The following is a 19,658-nucleotide window of genomic DNA, read 5'->3' as shown; positions in this document are numbered from 1 at the left end:
TGATAGTTAAAGAAAGGACTGAGTTTCCTCCTCTTTGTACTAAGCCATTAACCGTAGCCGGTGGATTAGGTGGAGGGTGGCTCTCCTGTAACCCCGATATCCCAAACACCCAACCTGAGCCTGAATTAAGAGGACTTAGTCCCACGGCCAGGATCAAGTGGGTGAAGGGAATAAAGGGGCCAAGAGGGAGTTGACTTCGCGCCATGGTTTACAGCAGCATCTGTGGAGAGAGAAACAGAGTTAACATTTCAGGTCTGTGACCTTTCCTCAGAATTTAGATGTAAAGATGATGCTTCCACTTGTGGGAGAATCCAAAACTAGGGACCATTATTACAAGATAGTTACTAATAATTAGACAGAGTGGATAGGAAGGATCTATTTCCATTAGCAGAAAGGTCAATAATCAGGACTATAAGTTTAAACTAATTGGTGGAAGGATTAGAGGGGAGTTGAGGAGTACTTCTTTCACCCAGAGGATGGTATAGGCCTGGAACAAACTGCCTGAAAATGTGGTACAGGCAAAAACCCTCATCACATTTAAGAAAGATTTGGACATGCACTTGAGAGGTCGTAACCTATAGGACTTTGGACCAAGAGCTAGAAAGTGGGCTTGAATTGGATAGCTCATTTTCAGCCAACATGGATACGATGTGCTGAATGGCCTCCTTCTGTGCCATAAATCTTTCTACGTTTCTTAAATCCCATAGGGAAAGAAATGGGAATTCATTTACTCAGAGAGTGTTTGGAATATGGAACGTGTTACACAGGAACTAGTTGAGGCAAGTAGCTTAGATGCTTTCAAAAGGAAACCAGACTAGTGCATGAGAGAAAATGGAATAGAAAGATATGCTGAAAGACTGAGATGAGGTAGATGGAATAGGAAGAAACTCATGTGGAGTATAAACTCCAGCACAGACTAGTTGGGCTGAATGGTCGGTTGGCCCGTTTCTGTGCTGTATATTCTATATAATTCTATGCATTTAACAGCCATTCACTCTACTTTACAGGCACTTATTTTCAAACAATAAAATATAAAAAACTATATTGGTTATTGAAGTTAAAAGTTTGCCAATCAATGACTCTTTAATCAGGTACCAAAATGTGTCTTGAAAACTCATATACATATAGAATATTCCCTTTACTACTTTTAATCAGCAGTTGCCCTGTGTTAATGTGGATCTTTGCAGTCAAACACTCGTCATATTGTTGCATTGAATGACAGTTTTTTTGGGTCCTCAGGAGAATTTACTGTATGCTGGAGAACAAAGCTGCAAAGCTGTGAACAAGTCAATCTGTGAAGGTGCACAAAGCCCCACTAATGAAAGTAACAGAATGCAAAGCAGGCCCCAGGACTCAGGAACAGACCCAGTGCCGTGGTAATAGCAATGAAGGCAATCTTCCATGAACATCTTTCTTCAGTGCTGTACTGAACACTGGCCCTTTTTCTCCAAGGAGATTTATGAAGTAATTTTAAAAAGGGGAAAGCAGACATCTGTCAATAAATCGAGTGCTGGCTAAAGGATTTACAAGGGAGGAAAAATTCTCATTAAGTACACATTATCAGTGCTAAAGATCATAAACAGTAGCTGGGGAGGGCACCAAGTCTTTAAACCTGTCATTTCAGGCACAATCTAGGAACAGAATGACTGAGCGAGGGAAGCATAATGCAGCTGCTGTGGAGAAAGACATTATAGATGAAGAAATTGAATGCTCTAACCAGCTTTACGACATAAAGGTGGTAAATTGCAGAAGCTGAAAATTCCATTTAACAGAGGCCACTGAGCTAAGTGTTCTAAAATTCAAAAGAGAGCCCTCCGCCACGATGAGAAAATTCACTATTCAGCTCACCACAGTAACACCATGTGTTTATAGAAGACTTTACCACATCCTCATGATATCCCATCCATCGCTTCACATCCAATCAATTACTTTTTGAAATGCAGTCATTGTTAAGTACCCATATGCAACAGCCAATTTGCACACAGCAAAGTCCCACCAAAAAACAAATGAGATGAATGACAAGTTAAAACAATCCTTTTTGTTATATTGGTAAGGGAGGAACTTAGCTGGGACACTGTAGAAAAAGAGATGAGGAATTCTCCCAAATAGTACCATGGAATCGTTTACATCCACCTGGATAGGGCCTCAGTTTAAGAGCTGATCCAAATTACAGAAGCTCCTATGAAAGTATAAACCTGAATATATGGTCAAGTGCTGGAGTGAGGCTTCAGCCCAAAACGTTAGACTTACAGGCAAAACTGCGACAAAGTGAGCCAAGATGGCACACAATGTAAGTGTATGCCACGGCAACATCCAATTCATGCAACAGTGACGCACTTAAATCAGATTATATATATATTATATATATATATAAACAATGCTTACAATTGGCAACAGTTGTGACAAAGCTTGAGAAAATCCTCCAGTTAGGCTTAACCAAATTATGTTCAACACAATTTCATACTAGTCGTGGGGATGCTAAAGCAATATTTTACAAAAGCTCCTACAATCATACAAAATAAATATAAAACATTGAGCCTGATTTCTCTGGTCAATACTGAGGTTTCGCTCTGAACAGGATTGTGAACAGTAACACATTAAAAAATGTATGGAAGGAACCATTGTAACCATTTAATTTTCTAAACGCCTTCCAAGATTTCAGCAAGATGGCATGAGGAACAACATTTTTAACTGCACAAAAAAGGCTCTTTGCCCCCATTTACTCACAGGTAGGAAAGGGCAGCAATTGACTCTCGCCCTTGTGAAACAATCCTGAAAAGCATTTGTGTCCACTTTTTCATTTTTTTTCAAAGAAAGAAAAATAGCTATTCAATAGTTAGTTTCAAATGCCACCTAGATTTCACAGGGGAGATTTCATGTACAGCAGCCAGGAAATGCTTTTTGAGAAGCTGTTAGTAGCCCTTTGTCACTACATAACGATGTCTGGAAACTAACGGCTGCTGTGTGAAATACAAGGGGAAGGAGATGACTCGTGACCAAACAAAAAAAGTTTTCATTGTGTTAATGTTGCGGTGAGAACATTTTCTTAAAAGGCGCAGAGCCAAGTGTTCAAGTTTCCAAGCAGATGGCATTTTCCCACAAATTGTCACCTTTAATGCCACAGAACATGTGCAAATATCTTCTACCAGACCTTCCTGAAACTGAAGAACGATTGACTACTGGACTACCCATGAAACAATTGACTGTTTCATTAGCTAGGAGCTTTAATTTGATAAAAGAAAAGGCACCAAAAATTTTGCCAGGATGACGAGAAATCCATAACAGGACATTAAATACAGCACAATGCATCCTAACCCCTGCTTCCTAATAAAGTAAAAGGTACTGTCTAGCCCAAATGTGTCAAATTTAGGCAAAATTTAAACTGTTGGAAGTGCAATCGAAAAAAGCCACACCTAAATCATATCAGATTTCTAATCTGATTGCAGAATGCTGCCATTTCTTTTATGAATGTAACCTTAAAACATCAGCAGCAAGGAGTGAAATATTCCTTGCACAACCAACTTATATGGAACATTTGTGGATTCAATATCACTGACCAGATACAATGTTGACTGAGTTAATATTCCTTTTCTGTGCTAAATTACCACACCTCGTTTTAGATGCTCTGCCTGCAAAGATGAACTGAAAATATCACAAAGTTTTAATATTACAGGAGGTTCTAAGAAGAAAGTATGGAGACAGGCAACCAAATAGATTGTATCTGCAAAAGTCATGCAATTTACTCAGTCAATCACAAGAGCTGAGAACAGGGACATAAGAAACAGTGACAGGATATCCAAACTAAATACCCCAACAGTCATTCAATAATTTCTTGCACACTAAGTATTCTGAAAGAGTTGGTACGTAATGTACACTTGACTTTAATAGTGAACAAATTCTACAACTGCCGAGTTTGGTTACTGCCACCAGTAATCAACTTGCAAAGAATAGTGCAGGGGAAAACTAATATAAGGGTCAGATTGTAATAAAATTGTTCCACGGACAAGAATATTAATCTGTTGTGTACAGGAATTGTATTTTTCACTACAGGAAATAAGGTGGTGACAAATACACCAATAGAAGGCAACACTCAATAGTGTAGAGTAGCATGTGCTTTGACCTGATCGAATTCATTTAAATACACTTTTAAGATTGTACCAGGAACTACAGGTTCATCGAATAAGCAGACTAACTCTTCAATGTCAGTGAATTCCAAGTGTTCCTTCATTCATGCAGAGAACATTTCATAACTACAGGCACTCATGAGTTATGGTCTTTCATGCTCATGAAAGAACTACCGTAATTCATTGCCACCAGTGAGAGATCGCCTGTACAAAGCTGCATTGTTTTAAAGGAGAACAGTACTCTTGGGGATGAAGCACTTTTAATCTAAGTTATGCTCCTAAAAATATTGGGAAAAGAGAGCAATTCAGAATTTCTTCCTGAGAAGCAATATTATTATTTAATCAGTGCAAAAACAGAACCCTCCATATTGGATTTTCAGACCAGAAAAAGCACCAATAGGTTATGCACCTGAAGGCAGTGCCTTTTTAATGGAGCCTACTGAGTTAAGTAAGGATCAGATAAATGCTCAACCCCAACTCAGAAGTTCAAATCTTGGCAGGCTCTGAATGAGATCGGGAAGGATGCCAATTCCATATCAACTCACTCAACCAGCCGGAGGAGGATTCCTTGGAAATGTAATCTAAAGACATTTTCTCATCCAGGAAATTGAACATTACTGGCCATGGGTATCCATAAGGCTCCTTTTACAGTGAAAAGCAGAGTATCTCCACTCCCTCAAAAGCAGCTTACAGAAATTACACAAAGAATGCTAGCAACGCAGACAAACAATGCTGGCAGAAGAGGAGGAAGATGCGCATGTGAAAAATGTTGGCATGTTTCATGAAAAGCACAGTTGCCACAAATACAGAAATAACTCCTCCCATTCAAGCCATTTATTTAAAAAATAACTAAACTGAAATAGTACCGATGGTAAAGAATCAGATACTAGAATGGGTAAACACTTGAATTTAGATTATAGTTATAAATAGTTGTTCTCTCATGGTTTGCAATATATCTGAACATCTTCAGCTTGTTATTGTCTCGTAGCCAGTCTCAAATATTCATTACATGGAATCTTCATCATTTGCATCCCAAATACCCGCCAGAACTTTTGTTGGACAATAACTTGTTTCCTTGCATTGTCTACTAACACCAATCTCTTCCTGTTTGACATAAATCAACCTCACATCCCTAGTAGGATAAATTCAGTCTGTCTTAAATTCTGTTCTATTTGATTTACTCCCATGGCTCAGATATCGCTGCAGCATACTGACAAGAACAAAATCTGAGGACTCTTGATTATCTCTCAATTTCCTCTATATGCCCAGAGGAAGGGGAGGAGAACCTGTGGGGTCCCTCCCCTATGAACAATATGATGCAATAAGGTACTTTACTGGAGTAATATATGAAACGTCCAATATTATATAGTGCCCCACGTCTCCAACACATTAATAAGTACCTGCTACTAGCTCTGGGGTTTTAAAGTAGGAAAACAATTTATACTATTCTGCATTGTCATCCCTATCATTAATAAGCACAAAAGAAAGCAACTTGGAAATGAATAAGAAACAGCTTGGTCCACTGAACGTATGTAGATACCAAGAATACTCAATTATTAGGTGTGTGCTCAAGTGACATCCGCTGTGCAACATGACATGTCTTAGGTACTTTTATCATTTGATTGTCAGTTGAAAATCCATAGGAGGTTGGTAAATGTGCATCAAAAATATATCTTTTTTCATTTTTCAAGGAAATGATGTGGGTTGATGCTTCTTAAATGGATACCTGAAGAAAATCTAAATGTATCAAAATTGCAGTCACTGTAGGACTCAGCTGCCTAGATATCACCAGGGGTCCTGTTTTTTAGTGGAGTTCAGCATGGACGGGGTGGATCGTGGTGTCACTGCAATAGCAATACAAAATTACACTTTTAAACTCATGAGATGTTCCACACTTCACTGAAATGTACAGAAAGAGAAATCAACTCAAAATAGATTTTAGGGGATTTTATGGGGGCAATTTCACACAGGTCTTTGACATTTAACTTCTTGCCTGAACACTCGTTAAGTGTAAACAAAGGAAAGGCTCATTAATTACAAGACAGTGGAATGCACAGAAAATATTTCTGGGTGGATATATGGAAGGACAAATCTTGATGGAGTATTGCCAAAGCAGATCCAGGGAGCAACAGTCCCTCTCTTCAGGAATAGTGAAGCTTTGCTCCTTTGTCTCAAATCCCTCAAGAGCCAGACTGGTGCCCTAAACGGAGTAATTGTTTGACCAAGTTTGGAATGGATGCTACTTTCAGTTAGTTTGACTATGTAGCCTCATGCAACTGATGAAAGAAACTGGAGACAAAAAAAAACAGGTTTATATGCAGAAAAAAACTTAAGACTAAACTTCAAATAGAATGAGAAACATATTCTGGTTGAATGATCACTCGCAATGCCATTTTTAGCTGGGAACCACTGACATGGTAAAATGATTTATTTGTGCTGTTAATGGCTGACTTACATAATGCTTAAGATAAAACATTACCCAGAAAACCACTGACCCATGACATAAGTAGGCCCCAACTCTCAATGCATGCAACCTTTTTATCTTTTTTTCTTACAAAATTGCAACAGAAATTGCCATCTTTCACAAATCACAAACAGCAGTGCAATTTTAGACCCTAAAATCTGTTGGATTATGAAAAAAAATCAACTATTTCCTGTTACACCATTAACTCTTTCCTGGCGAAACAAACAGGAGCTATAGATGCTGCCTCTGGCACAGTAATTGCAAGAAGCACCATGAGGATTAATCTTTCTGGGGCACGCAACGATTCAGTTTGATTCAGGCTAATGACAGATTCTACTTTACTGAAACTGCTGTCTTAAATGAAGGTGTTCAATTACAGCAAGGAAATGGGCACAAGCACCCACGGGCACATACATGTATAAACGGTCCCTGCAAAAAAATCCAAGAATAAAATCAGACAGCTTATAGGACTGTTACTGTGACATTCTTGGCAATACCACAGCAATAAGGAACAAAGTTTCAGAAAGAATATAACAGCTTACAAATAAAAAGGTCTTTGTGACAAATAATGCCGAAATTGTCCAACACCTATTTACACTGGTCCCAAACCGTTTTGCATAGGATGGGAATTCAACCAGACGATATGTTAAGAACATACTCATCCACTGTCTATTTTCTTTAGGCCTCATAAAATCTGGTGGTCCAGGACAGGGGAGTTTCCCTACTTGAATACTCAGCATAATATGATTCATTCTCTACGTGTGTGTACAATGGGTTTACAGTCTGTTCCACTATTCTGAAGAACGTTGATATGAGCACTACCTATTAAAATTTCAGAGCTCTGTGTTTAAAGTATGCACCTATGTTTTGGCAGGCTCTGTACATAGCACTCAGATTATAGATGAAAGCAGAAACAGGGTGCCATTAAAGGGGTGATTGATTGCTGCCAGTCACGCATGCTCTCATTTTGGCTTCAGCTTTTGCCTCTGTAATAAGTAGCTTGTTACTAACACCAACACACTGTAAAAGGGCAGCATTCATCCAGAGCCAAAGGAGTGAGAATGTAGACTTTGATGGCTACAATAGTCCATTTAAAGCGACACTGTCTCTTTTGTTGGTTTTGCATGAGTTATATAGAACAAGTATCGATAATCAAATACATAACATCCTATTTTAACCCAAAAGTGGGTGGTAGAATGAGGGAAACCAACAGTTGTATTTTAATCTACCAGCTTTTACTTCCACAAACTTTCAATTCTTCTACTCCTCATATTTTGCTCATCTGCTGTTTCTTTCACATACTGCATTTTTTGTGGGGAAAAAGTCCTCAAAATGTAAGTATCTGGGCAACAAGTTGATGCCTTGAACGATCAAGGGCTCCTCAACCTTTAGTGCTAGGAAATGTAAACATATGTAGGCAAAAAACCTTCAAAGTTAATGGACCGGATTTTGCAGTTGTAATGACGGCCCAACTGTCAGTGTTTGCCATCATTATTCTGTGAAACTGGCAGCAACTTCTGGCATCTGCACATCCACAGTTAAATGCAGAAATCCAGAAGTTGCTACCCATGATTCCCAGCTCCTCCACAGGGTACGCTGTTGTAGTCATCACAGATGGAAATCTTAGCAATCACTTGATTTAACATGAACTCTCACATTTCAAGCTATTAGTCTCACTGAAAATGCTTTGCAAAAGTTACACCTTGTTAAATGGGGTGTAACTGGGTTTTTAACAGCGTACTAAGTTCATAAAAACTGCTGCACAACCTCTCTGGTTCTGAAAATTCAATTCTATATTTGTGGAATGTCAAATTTCGCCATTATGATAAAAGATTCATAGAATTTTTAATTTTAAGTTTGTTTATAATATTTTAGCTTCTAATTTAATCCCATGTGTATGTTCCAATCTTTATTTCACTCTCTGTAAAATGATTAACAAAGGTGAAATATAGAGCTTTTTACTTCCTGGTTTGCTGTCTATGAGATTTCTGCGATGTGATTGGATGCTTAGCCTGCTTGATATCATCATTATTGCTGGATGCCGGAGATCCCCTTGACTTGGCAGCAGAACGGAATTAACGCTGGGAAAGATGAAATCCACACTAAAAAGATTCCTAGATCTTTGTGGGCAGCTTTCTTCGAGGTCAGTGGTGAGCCCTGCCACTTTGCTGCTGACTGCAAAATCCAGGCCAAAAATTTTGAAGTTAGAAGGAAGTACAGTTTTTTGCCAGATTTGTTGAGGATTTTGTTACAGGGCATTGTATTTAAAACAAGATAACTGCTGGCACATATACGTAAAAAAAATCTTATTTATTATCCAGAACTCTGAGGAAATTTAAATAGTCCAATTAAACTTCCCAAGTATACCATAATGCTGTCATATTTTCTCCCAGAATACACTGGAAGTAGTAATAATAGTGTCTCCCGAATGATGAAATAGATGCAATATAACAGGTAACATTTCTCTATAACATGACACCACCTTATTTAGCAGAGGTTTTTTTTTTAAAAAGAGGGAAACTTTCCCAACATTTTCATACTGTTATATGGTCCTATTATTTCTGTTTCATGGGTTATCTCAAGTTTATAACCTCCTTCCACAGAAAGGATAGTGGTCCAGTCTTTGGACCTCTCCACACACTGGCAGAACCATTTCTCTGTATTCAGCAGACTAGAGCAGGGTTACTGTTGTGCAAGGTAAATGGCCTGTGTACATTTTAAGTGAGGCCTAAAAGGAATGCTACAAGAGACATACACATTAATTAGACAACAATTAGCTCTCAAATAACGAGCTCACAAAGCAAAAAAATGTCAAATACCACGTAATGGGATCAAGCAGGAAAATGTTTAATTCTTGATTGCATGTTAGGGATATTCAAGAAAACCCCGGGTGTCATTTGAGACTTGAATTTGTGAGAACATCCTGTCACCTTCTTTTCCATTGAATTTGTCATTAACTTTGTAATCAATGTTCACATCTGATATTGGAAAATTTCAGAATTTAGTGCCACATCAATATCAAATTGACATTTGACAAAATTTAGTGAACAAACTAAGCAACATGTATAAATAGGCTATTAACATAGCAACTGTTTCAGGCAGAATACAACCATTGGACCAACTAGCTCACCGTAATATTTCCTTGGTGAAGGAAGGAGAAAAGAAAAAAGGACTTACATTTATGTGGCACTTTTCATGACCTCAGGATAATCTGAAGTGCTTTACAGCTGAAGAAGTACTTTTTTAAAAAATGTAGTCACTGTCGTAACATAAGGATATGCGGCAGCCAATTTCCTCACAGCATGGTCACATAAACAGGAAGAGAAACACGACCAGACAATCTGTTTTTTTTTTGTGTAATGTTGATTTTGGGATAAATACTGGCCAGGACACCAGGAAAATTCCCCTGATTTTCTTCAAAGAGTACCATGGGATCTTTTATGTCCACCTGAGGGGACAGAGGGGATTGAGTTTAGCATCTCATCTGAAAGATGGCACAGTTGTCAGTGCAGCACTCCTTTAGCCTCACACAGAAGTGTCTGCCTGGATGATATGCTTAAGTCTCTGAAATCGGACTATGAGCTCATGATCCTCTAACTCAGAGGCTACCACTGAGCCAAGGCTGACACCTGAATAACTCTGAATGGCAAGAGCAACTTCTATTTCTATTAAGGTAGACTACTCTAATTGATTAACCGGTTATCTTATGCATACGGAGCAAGATTGTGTCTGCAGTTAGCACAGAGTCATGACATCTCAGTTACATAATTGCGGGTTAACTCAGAATGAAATGTGACACTGATACAAATAATGGTATAATATGACCAGAAAGTGCATTATATTGCCTTAGAGTCCAATCTTCTCCAGGCTGACTATGAAATATAGCTTCTCTGTGTAATTCTCCACCTCTTTAACTGTTGTGTTAATCTGGTCATTAGGGACGTACCAAGTGATGATAGAGTGCCTCACCCATAGATGCAAAGGAGGAAAGAGAAAAACTTGAATTTGAGCCAAGTTATGTGAGTCTAGTAAGCAGGGTGCAGGTTACTTGCTTGTCTTCTCAGTCACAGATGGTGAGAATCTAGCAAGGGACAGCATGGTATCATATTTGTGTTGCCCAAACAAATCCATGGCACGGTGGTCAGTGCAAATGCTTGCAGATTGTAGCTGTGGACAACTCTGGTGCAGTCTGTGAGTCTAGTCACAGTGAAAGGCTATGCCAGCATCATCCATAACTCACTGTGGCCTACTTTTATGCACCTCAAACTCCTCTACCACAAGAAGTGTCATTATATGTCAATGCGTGTGGGAAATAGTAGTCACAGGCCTCAATAGATATCAGTATGCTGATGCTTTAGTGAGTGTGGCCTTCAAACAAGCTGCCGCTTGAGACTTGGGACCCTTGACAAGTTAGCGAGTGGCACTGATCGAAATAGTTTAAACCTAATGAGCTGTGCACATATTCAAAACAGCATTGTTGTGAAACAGTATAATCAGTCCAGTTTATTATTTATAATTATTTATAAAATTGGTTTTCTAATGTCAGAAGACATTCTCAGTTATACCATTTAATTCTGGTTGGATGCCTATGTATAGACTCTGGTGACATCTATTTTTTTCTGGTATTTTTAAAGTGTTATGATATTTTTACAGAGGTATTTGCTTCTATAATGCAGTAATGACAACACCTTATCGTCATATTACAATGTGGGAGGACGTTTTGAGAAGGCACTCTCAGTGGGGAAGTGTTGACAGTCCATTACAATTTGGTTGGTTAAGTATAAGTGAATGGGTGCTTTAAAAATAATATTTTGGTCACAACTGTGATTGAATTAAATCACAAATTTTGTAGTAGGATTACAACTTACAACTGTACTTACAATATTAAAAAAAGCCAACCTAAGTCAAATCAGCAGGAATTCACCAAGACTGCGGGGAACTGGAGTATTCTGTGGAGGTAACAGAGAGGGTTGATGAGGGCAATGCAGCAGATGTGATGTACATGGATTCCAAAAGGCGTTTGATCCAGTGCCGCACAACAGACTTGTGAGCAAACTTATAGCTCATGGAATAAACGGGACAGTAGCAATATGGATACAGAATTGGCTGACTGACAGAAAGCAAAGAGTAGTGGTTAATGGATGTGTTTCGGGCTGGAGGAGGGTTTGTATTGGAGTTCCCTAGGGATCAGTATTGGGACACTTGCTTTTCCTGAAATACATTAATGACCTAGACCGTGGTGTACAGGGAACAATTTCAAAGTTTGCAGATGATACGAAACTTGGGAGCATTGTGAACTGTGAGGAGGATAGTATAGAACTTCAAAAAGACACAGACAAGCTGGTGGAATGGGTCGACAGGTGACAGATGAAGTTCAATGCGGATAAATGTGAAGTGATACATTTTGGTAGAAAGAACATGGAGAGAAAATATAAAGTAAAGAGTAGAATTCTAAAGGGGGTGCAGGAGCAGAGGGACCTGGGAGTATCTGTGCATAAGTCATTGAAGGTGGCACAACAGGTTGAGAGCGCAGTTAATAAAGCATACAGTATCCTGGACTTTATTAATGGGGGAATAGAGTACAAGAACAGGAGGTTATGTTGAACTTGTATAAGACACTAGTTCGGCCTCAGCTGGAGTATTGCGTCCATTCCTGGGCGCTGTGCTTGAGGAAGGATGTGAAAGCATTAAAGAGGGTGCAGAAAAGATTCACGAGAATGATTCCAGGGATGAGGAACTTCAGTTATGAAGATAGATTGGAGAAGTTGGGACTGTTTTCCTTGGAGAAGAGCAGTCTGAGAGGAGATTTGATCGAGGTATTCAAAATCATGAGGGATCTGGACAGAGTAGATAGGGAGAAACTGTTCCCACTCATGAAAGGATCGAGAATGAGAGGGCACAGATTTAAAGTAATTGGTAAAAGAAGCAAAGCAACATGAGGAAAACTTTTTCATGCAGTGGTGGTTAGGGTCTGGAATGCACCGCCTGACAGTGTGGTGGAGGCAGGTTCAATCAAGGCATTCAAAAGGGAATTAGACAGTTATTTGAAAAGGAAGAACATGCAGGGTTACAGGGACAAGGCGGGGGGGTGGGGGGGGGGGGGGTGGTGGTACTAGGTGAAATGCTCACTAGGAGAGCCAGTGCAGACATGATGGGCTGAATGGCCTCCTTCAGCGCTGTAGCAATTCTGTGATCCAGCTAATACTGTAAAACATTTCTAGGTGTGATGGTCGAATCAGCACCTGGCAATTCATATAGAGAGATTACAATAACTGTAAGAAATAAAATGTCTATCCATCAGCACCGGTGAGATGAATCTACTGGGGAATGTCCATAAGGAGAAAAGTGGCAAAGGATTGAACAAATCGAGGCAAGATACTGAATAGTTGCTTGCAGCAGGTGGTGCATGTGGCCAAAAAGTCTGCAGTGGAGAGATAAACTAGCTGATTGTGGAGATCTAACATCTTGATCATGTGGATGATTTCTACTAGATTTACAATAAAACTTCATCAATAGAAATGCAATTTGACACTAATTTTTAAATTCCTTAAATTATTCACATTCAATTTAGAAAATTGGATTAATTTGCTCAATCCAGAAAAAGGTAACTTTTTGTCTTGGACAGATGAGAATGAGTTGCAGACAACTGTTTCATCTGAAACTCCTCAGTGAGATAAATAACATCACTCCCAAGTATGCATGATTTGCCACATTTTATCCTTTTGCATTTGGTAAATTTAAGTACAATATTTGAATATAAGGGAACTTCAGAGAATATCTTCGAAGACCACAGTGAACATGCACTCCTCTGCTATAAGAATGACAGCTGCTTTCACTAGATTCAGCAAGGTTAGATTATCATAGTTATAATATGCTCCCTTATATATATATATATAGATACATATACAAGGAGCACTATGGTAGCAGGTGCATGCAGAGTTTGGAGTGCATCAGCTATGAAGGGCCACTGCTAATTTTTTCTCATGCAGACTTTTGTGGATGATTATGGCCAAATGCCAGAAATTTCCCATTGAGAACACTCTTGGTGTGTTGCTGCAAGTGGTGAGGTAAAGAAAGTCACAATTTGTTAGGTCCAAGAGGACCCCCCACAAACTGAGGCAATGGGCAGCAAGCAGTGTAGAAAGTAACCAATATAGTCAATGCAGTCTTCAAGCCCCATTGATCATGGGAACAAATAAGGAAGAAGTTCTCTGGACTGAGAAAGAGCACCAATGTATGGTTAACTGAAGTGTGCCAACTCAAATAAAAGGAATGCTTGTACTGTGCATGCACCAAGCACTATGTCCCAAACATGGTGCCATATTAGCACTGTAAAATAGAAAGTACTGACCCCAGCCCTCACATCTTCCATAATTACCAGGACTATAAATCCATAGGTGCAACGTTTTTGGCTGCCCATTATTGTAACAAAGCCACCTGCACACTGTGTTGGCAAAGCTTCACAAAAGCTGAAATTTATGCTTGGCACTGGGATGTTACATACAAATGTTGAAAGCATTTGTTTTTAAAAAAAAATTGTAGCTCACAACCACTGTGAGAAAACCCACACTGATGGCCTCCCAGCCAACTTGTGCTGCTTCAACTGGTATGAACAGTTTATCCCACAAATCACACCGATGGCAGCCACAGAGGGTGTTGATGAGACAGAGCTTGCTGCTTATGTGACGACCCATGTTAAATATTCTTCTCCACTTGTTCTTGCATGGCCTTCAAGCTCACTCACTCAGTAACAGGCTGGCAGCTCTGCCCAGCAGAAGTATGGCCATATTAACCTTGTTACTGTGCATAGAACTTTACCCAGTGCTAACATTTGTCCTTTCCTGGGTGTGCTGAGACCTCTCCTAAATGATGCACCTCCTAATAGATGAGCAGGAAGTTCGTATTGTACATGAAAATTTGTCAAGCATTCAGATGCTGTAAGCACCAGCTCGGACACATTCATCTCCAAGAGAGGAGGAACAACTGGAGCTAGCAGAAGATGGGCAGCAACAAGAGAGTTCAATAATATGCAAAAGTTTTGGATTAAAAAAATATTTTTCAATTTATATGCAGAGTTCCAGTGCTCCAATGTGCTACTGTGTGTTATCAACACTACTGTCGGCACCCCCGACTTATTTAAACAAACCATAACTGCATGGTTCAGCTGACTAGATAATGCCCAGGAGGTATGATTTTCACAGAACTATTTCAGTTTTACTTATGGCCACAACACTGTTTAAACTCAAACAGCTGTCTTCTCTTCACCCACACTCCAGAGAAAGTCCTGCACTAAATACCACGCATTCCCCTAGCAACCACACTGCCATCAATAAAAAGACATGCACTACCTAATTAAAATGGCCCCTGCAATCAAGTTCATGACAATGAGAGAAGCAATGCTGCTTTGTGGTAATGTCACATCACAAAGAAAAACCTTGATCCATTGTTTGGCTTCGTCATTTTTTATTACTATTTGGTGACCTAGTCTAAATTTTAAAATAAAATCTATAGCTTTTCCTGACTCTGTCTATTGTATAAATTAAAAACATAGTGGAACAAAAATATTTATCCAGATTTGGGTCCAACAGCAGAACATAATTTAGTCAAGTTTTCCAACTACAGGAATTTGTACCTAAATGATTCATTATACACGCACTTGCCATTTAAAAAAATTATAAATAGGTTACACTTCTATAAAACTCAATTACACTGGTCAATTAAGACAGTTTTACCAATACTGGGCGACATTCTATCCACCTTGTGCCTTTTGCGACAGCGGAACCAGAGGTGGGCGGCATTTCTGCTCCCTCCTTTTTGCTGGTTCCCACGTGATTGTCGAGGCATAAGGATGAAGAGCCTTACTGTTGATGTCATATAGGTACACAGGAGGACGACGCGAAAAAGTGATACGCTCATGCTGTGATGATGTTTCATGTGATTATGTTTGTTCTCCACTGCAGGTGCCTGTAATCGCACAATAACAATCCAGCAACCTGTTGACTCCGCATCTAGGGGTGATGCTAACAATGCCCCAGAGGGTGCACCATCACCTCCCTCTTCTGCATCCCCTACCAGCGCAGTTACATCCACACAGTCCACAAGGGGTTGTGCATAGAATCGGGGTCACAAGCTGGTGAGCAAGGCACAGACACGTCCCTGCAGCTGAGGGAGAATATTACAGCCAGGTCCCCTGATATTCAGAGGACTGCTGGGGATCAGGCCCCTGCTGAGCCCCAGGCTGATGATGGTCCTCTGGTCGAGGTCAGAAGAAGTTTGCTGGAAATGCAGCGAACGTTTGGGGAATATATGTCAGAGATCAAAGGTCATGTGCAGCATTGCGTGGGCAATGGCAGAGTCCATAAATACCATGACGTCTGCCATGTCCCAGGCATGTGAGTGTATGGCTTCCTCCAAGGAGAGGTTGGTGACTGCCATGGAAAGCCAGGATCAGCAATCGACCCATTTACGTCTGACCTGCATTCCATCATTGTAGCCATGCGCTCTGTGCAGCAGTGGCTAAGTGACAGGGGTGCAAGGTACCTCCCTCCCAGTGCCCCTTCCCCTCAGGGAAACAGGCAGGTAGCATCATGGTTAAGGAATTATGAGCACGAAGGAGGCATGGGTGGTCAAATGAACAATATTACACATGTAAATAGTTTGCAATACATTTTTCTGCTTTATTACTTTGTACATTTTCATAATTTCTTGAAGCTTGCCTAGTTAGAGAGTTAAGTGTAATGGCACACCTCATGGCTGGTACATTTTGATGCTTACAAAGGAGTAACAGATGTGACCTTAATTGTTGAAAATTTTTGCTTTGTGCATTCATTCTTCACTGATTGGGCTGAATGAAAAAAATGGCGGCCCACCCATGCGGGCCGCACGCCAAAGAGCTGCGATGATTCCAAGCGTGGCAGCTCATTTAATTAGCTGGGGTGGGCTGCCACCCACCGCCCCCAAACCCCGATCACGTGGAGGGGCCAGGCTGTTCTTCTCCAGCAATGGTGTCAGCTGCCTGTGCGCAGGCGCTGACGCCATTTTTAAAGGGCTGTTAGCCCGACTGACAGATTTAAAGATCTAGAGACATTTAATGAAATTAAATAAATACATCTCTTTTTCTCCTCTCCCACCACCCCCCCCCATGACAATTAAATTAATAATTTGCCCTACCCCCAAAACACTCGCCTTTAACATCTGACCTTCCCGTCGCAACTGCACAAACTTTAAACTTCAACCCTTCCCACCTTCCCCTACACCCATGCTGTTAATTTGACCATGTTCCCCGCCCAACCACGCCTCCCCCCCCCCGCACTGAGAAACTTACCTCTTCCCCCCCTCCCCACCAGTATTACACCACGTTTCCCCGGACGGGGATCCGAAGGTGTGGGATGCCAGCCGCTGGGCCGAAGATCACAGGGGGACATCAGAAGGCGGGGTAAGTTTATTGAAATTAATTATTTTAATTGAGTTAAATATTCAAATTATGGTGTCGTCGCCCAGCGGCGGGGAGCCCACCACAGTGCCTCGCCACTGCCAGGAGGATCGGGCCAGGCCCTGCTGGCGTTGAGGTCCATGGCAGGCCTCATCAAGGGCCATCTTCAGGCCACCACCCCGCCAACCCCCACCACAGATTCCAACATTGAGGGCTCCTTAAAATCCAGCCATTGTTAATGTTTGCAGTTTTGCACTCGTCAGTCTATGGGACATGGCTTCATATGGAGGCTCAGCTCACCCTCCCTTCTATGCCTTGCGAAGGAGTTTGTCCGAGTCTACTCATAACTCAGAGATGTTAGATGGTGCAGCCGCACTCAAAGTGATTTTATGGTGGTGCTGGTTCTGATTGAGTGGCCATGGCTGGATGATAGACATATGTCCAAGTGTGGCACAGATTTCTTTGGATTCAAAATTCACTAGCGAGTACATATAGCAAAACTCCACTTCCCTTGCAAGTGTAGATGGCAGAGAATGCCTGTTTTGAGTTTTGAGCTCGATGGAGGCTGGCAAGGATAGGTTAATATCTCAGGAAGGCAATGGAGTTCTGGCATTGGGATAATAATCATGTAGGTGCCTGTTACGCCAATGTGTTTTGTTGAATGATAATTTTCTTTGGTCCACTAGCTGGAGATCTGAATTTATATATTTTTAAAAAACACATTTTTAAAAGACAAGCTGCCAGGAAAGTCATCCTTTCAGCTTAAGATGATCACCTAGTTTGCTACACTGTATCCTACATTGCAAAGGATTGTGAGGAGAGAGACGAAATGTCTGCTCAGTCTCCAGCAAGAACCAAGAGCCAGAAAGTTTAAAGGAACAACCTGTTCTCTCAGCAGGCAGAGAAATACTGCTAACTGCTATGTTTGAATGACTGTCATGTGACAAGCCCTTCCCCATCTGTAGTTTTTAAGCTGGTGTTTTTCTCTGCAGCAGAGGAGAAGCAACTGGACTCTGACATGAGCAGACCCTAAATGAGGGTCTCTATCTCCATTCCAGCTTGAAAGATTTCAAATCTTGCTTGTTGACTGATCACCTTTGCATACTCCAACTACAATCAGAAACCCTGTTGGAGGAAATCATCCTCATTGCTGTCTCCAAGAGATTCACCGCACCTGTCATCCACCTCTTCAAACTGAAAGCCTCAGGACCACTGAAGTCAGCTAGAAGCCAGCCAAATCACCAAAATCCACAGACTATATACCTTTTTTTATGGACTCTAACTCAACCATCTACCTTTCCGCACTCTGCAACCTATCTGTGTGTGTCTGAACTTCTAGTGTGAACATAAGAACATAAGAAATAGGAGCAGGAGTAGGCCATTCAGCCCCTCAAGCCTGCCCCGCCATTCAATATGATCATGGCTGATCTGTCCCAGGCTTCAACTCTTCTTTCAGGCTTGCTCCGCATATCCCTTGACTCCCCGAGATTTCAAAAATCCATCTACCTCCCCCTTAAATACATTTAGTGACCTAGCTGTCACAAGGGCGGCACAGTGGCGCAGTGGTTAGCACTGCAGCCTCACACCTCCAGTGGCCCAGGTTCGATTCTGGGTACTGCCTGTACGGAGTTTGCAAATTCTCCCTGTGACCGGGTGCTCCAGTTTCCTCCCACAGCCAAAGACTTGCAGGTTAATAGGTAAACTGACCATTGTAAATTGCCCTTAGTGTAGGTAGGTGGTCGGAGAATTGAGGGGAGTTAGGGAATATGGGATTAATGTAGGATTAGTATAAATGGGTGGTTGATGGTTGGCACAGACTCAGTGGGCCAAAGGGCCTGTTTCAGTGCTGTATCTCTCTATGACTCTAACCTAATAATAAGACCCTTTTTACCCTCCTCCTCTAGCCAAAAAGGACTGAACAGGTAAGCTATTTCACTGTTTTTGTTAATATCTATATTTGTACTTAATTAAGGGGTAATTGAATAAAAGAAATGGCAGCCAGGGGAGTGCAGTGCTCCTCCTGCAGTATGTTCGAGGTGAGGGGAACCTCCGGTGACCCTGCCGACTTCACCTGCTGGAAGTGCATCCGTCTCCAGCTCCTATCAGACCGTGTTAGGGAACTGGAGCTGGAGCTGGATGAACTGAGGATCATTCGGGAAGCTGAGGGGGTGATAGATAGAAGCTACAGGGATGTCGTTACTCCACAAAACAAAGGCAGCTGGGTAACAGTTAGAGGTGGGAAGAGGTCAGTGCAGGGATCTCCTGTGGTCGTTCCCCTCAGCAACAAGTATACAGTTTTAGATACTGTTGGGGGGGACGGCCTATCGGGGGCAGGCTGCAGTGAACGGGCCTCTGGCACGGGGTCCTGCACTGTGGCTCAGAAGGGAAGGAGGGAGAATGGGAGAGCACTAGTCATCGGGGACTCGATGGTGAGGAGTACCGACAGGCGGTTCTGTGGGCGCAAGCGAGACGCACGGATGGTTTGTTGCCTACCTGGTGCCAGGGTCCGTGATGTTTGTGATCGCGTCTTCAGGATCCTTAAAGGGGAGGGGGAGCAGCCAGAGGTCGTGGTGCACATTGGCACCAACGACGTAGGAAGGAAGGGTGGCACAGATGTTAGAAGTGAGTTTAGGGAGTT

The 19,658-nt window shown here is 41.3% G+C and overlaps 1 protein-coding gene across 12 annotated transcripts in view; it reads right to left on the bottom strand.

Annotated features, from left to right (window-relative positions):
- LOC137378079 (teashirt homolog 2) overlaps positions 1-19,658 on the bottom strand; it is a 570,240-nt gene that overhangs the window by 406,345 nt on the left and 144,237 nt on the right. Inside the window, exon 1 of one of the 12 annotated variants that reach the window (XM_068048152.1) lies at positions 9,766-10,028. The exons of the other annotated variants lie outside the window; for them this stretch is intronic. The gene's annotated coding sequence lies outside the window, so the exon portion shown is untranslated. Of the gene's footprint in view, positions 1-9,765; positions 10,029-19,658 lie in introns of those variants that run through there. 12 annotated transcript variants of the gene reach the window in all.

The sequence above is a fragment of the Heterodontus francisci genome, chromosome 16 (genome assembly GCF_036365525.1).
Source record: "Heterodontus francisci isolate sHetFra1 chromosome 16, sHetFra1.hap1, whole genome shotgun sequence".
NCBI lineage: Eukaryota > Metazoa > Chordata > Chondrichthyes > Heterodontiformes > Heterodontidae > Heterodontus > Heterodontus francisci.
This window is presented reverse-complemented; position numbering and strand designations above follow the sequence as displayed.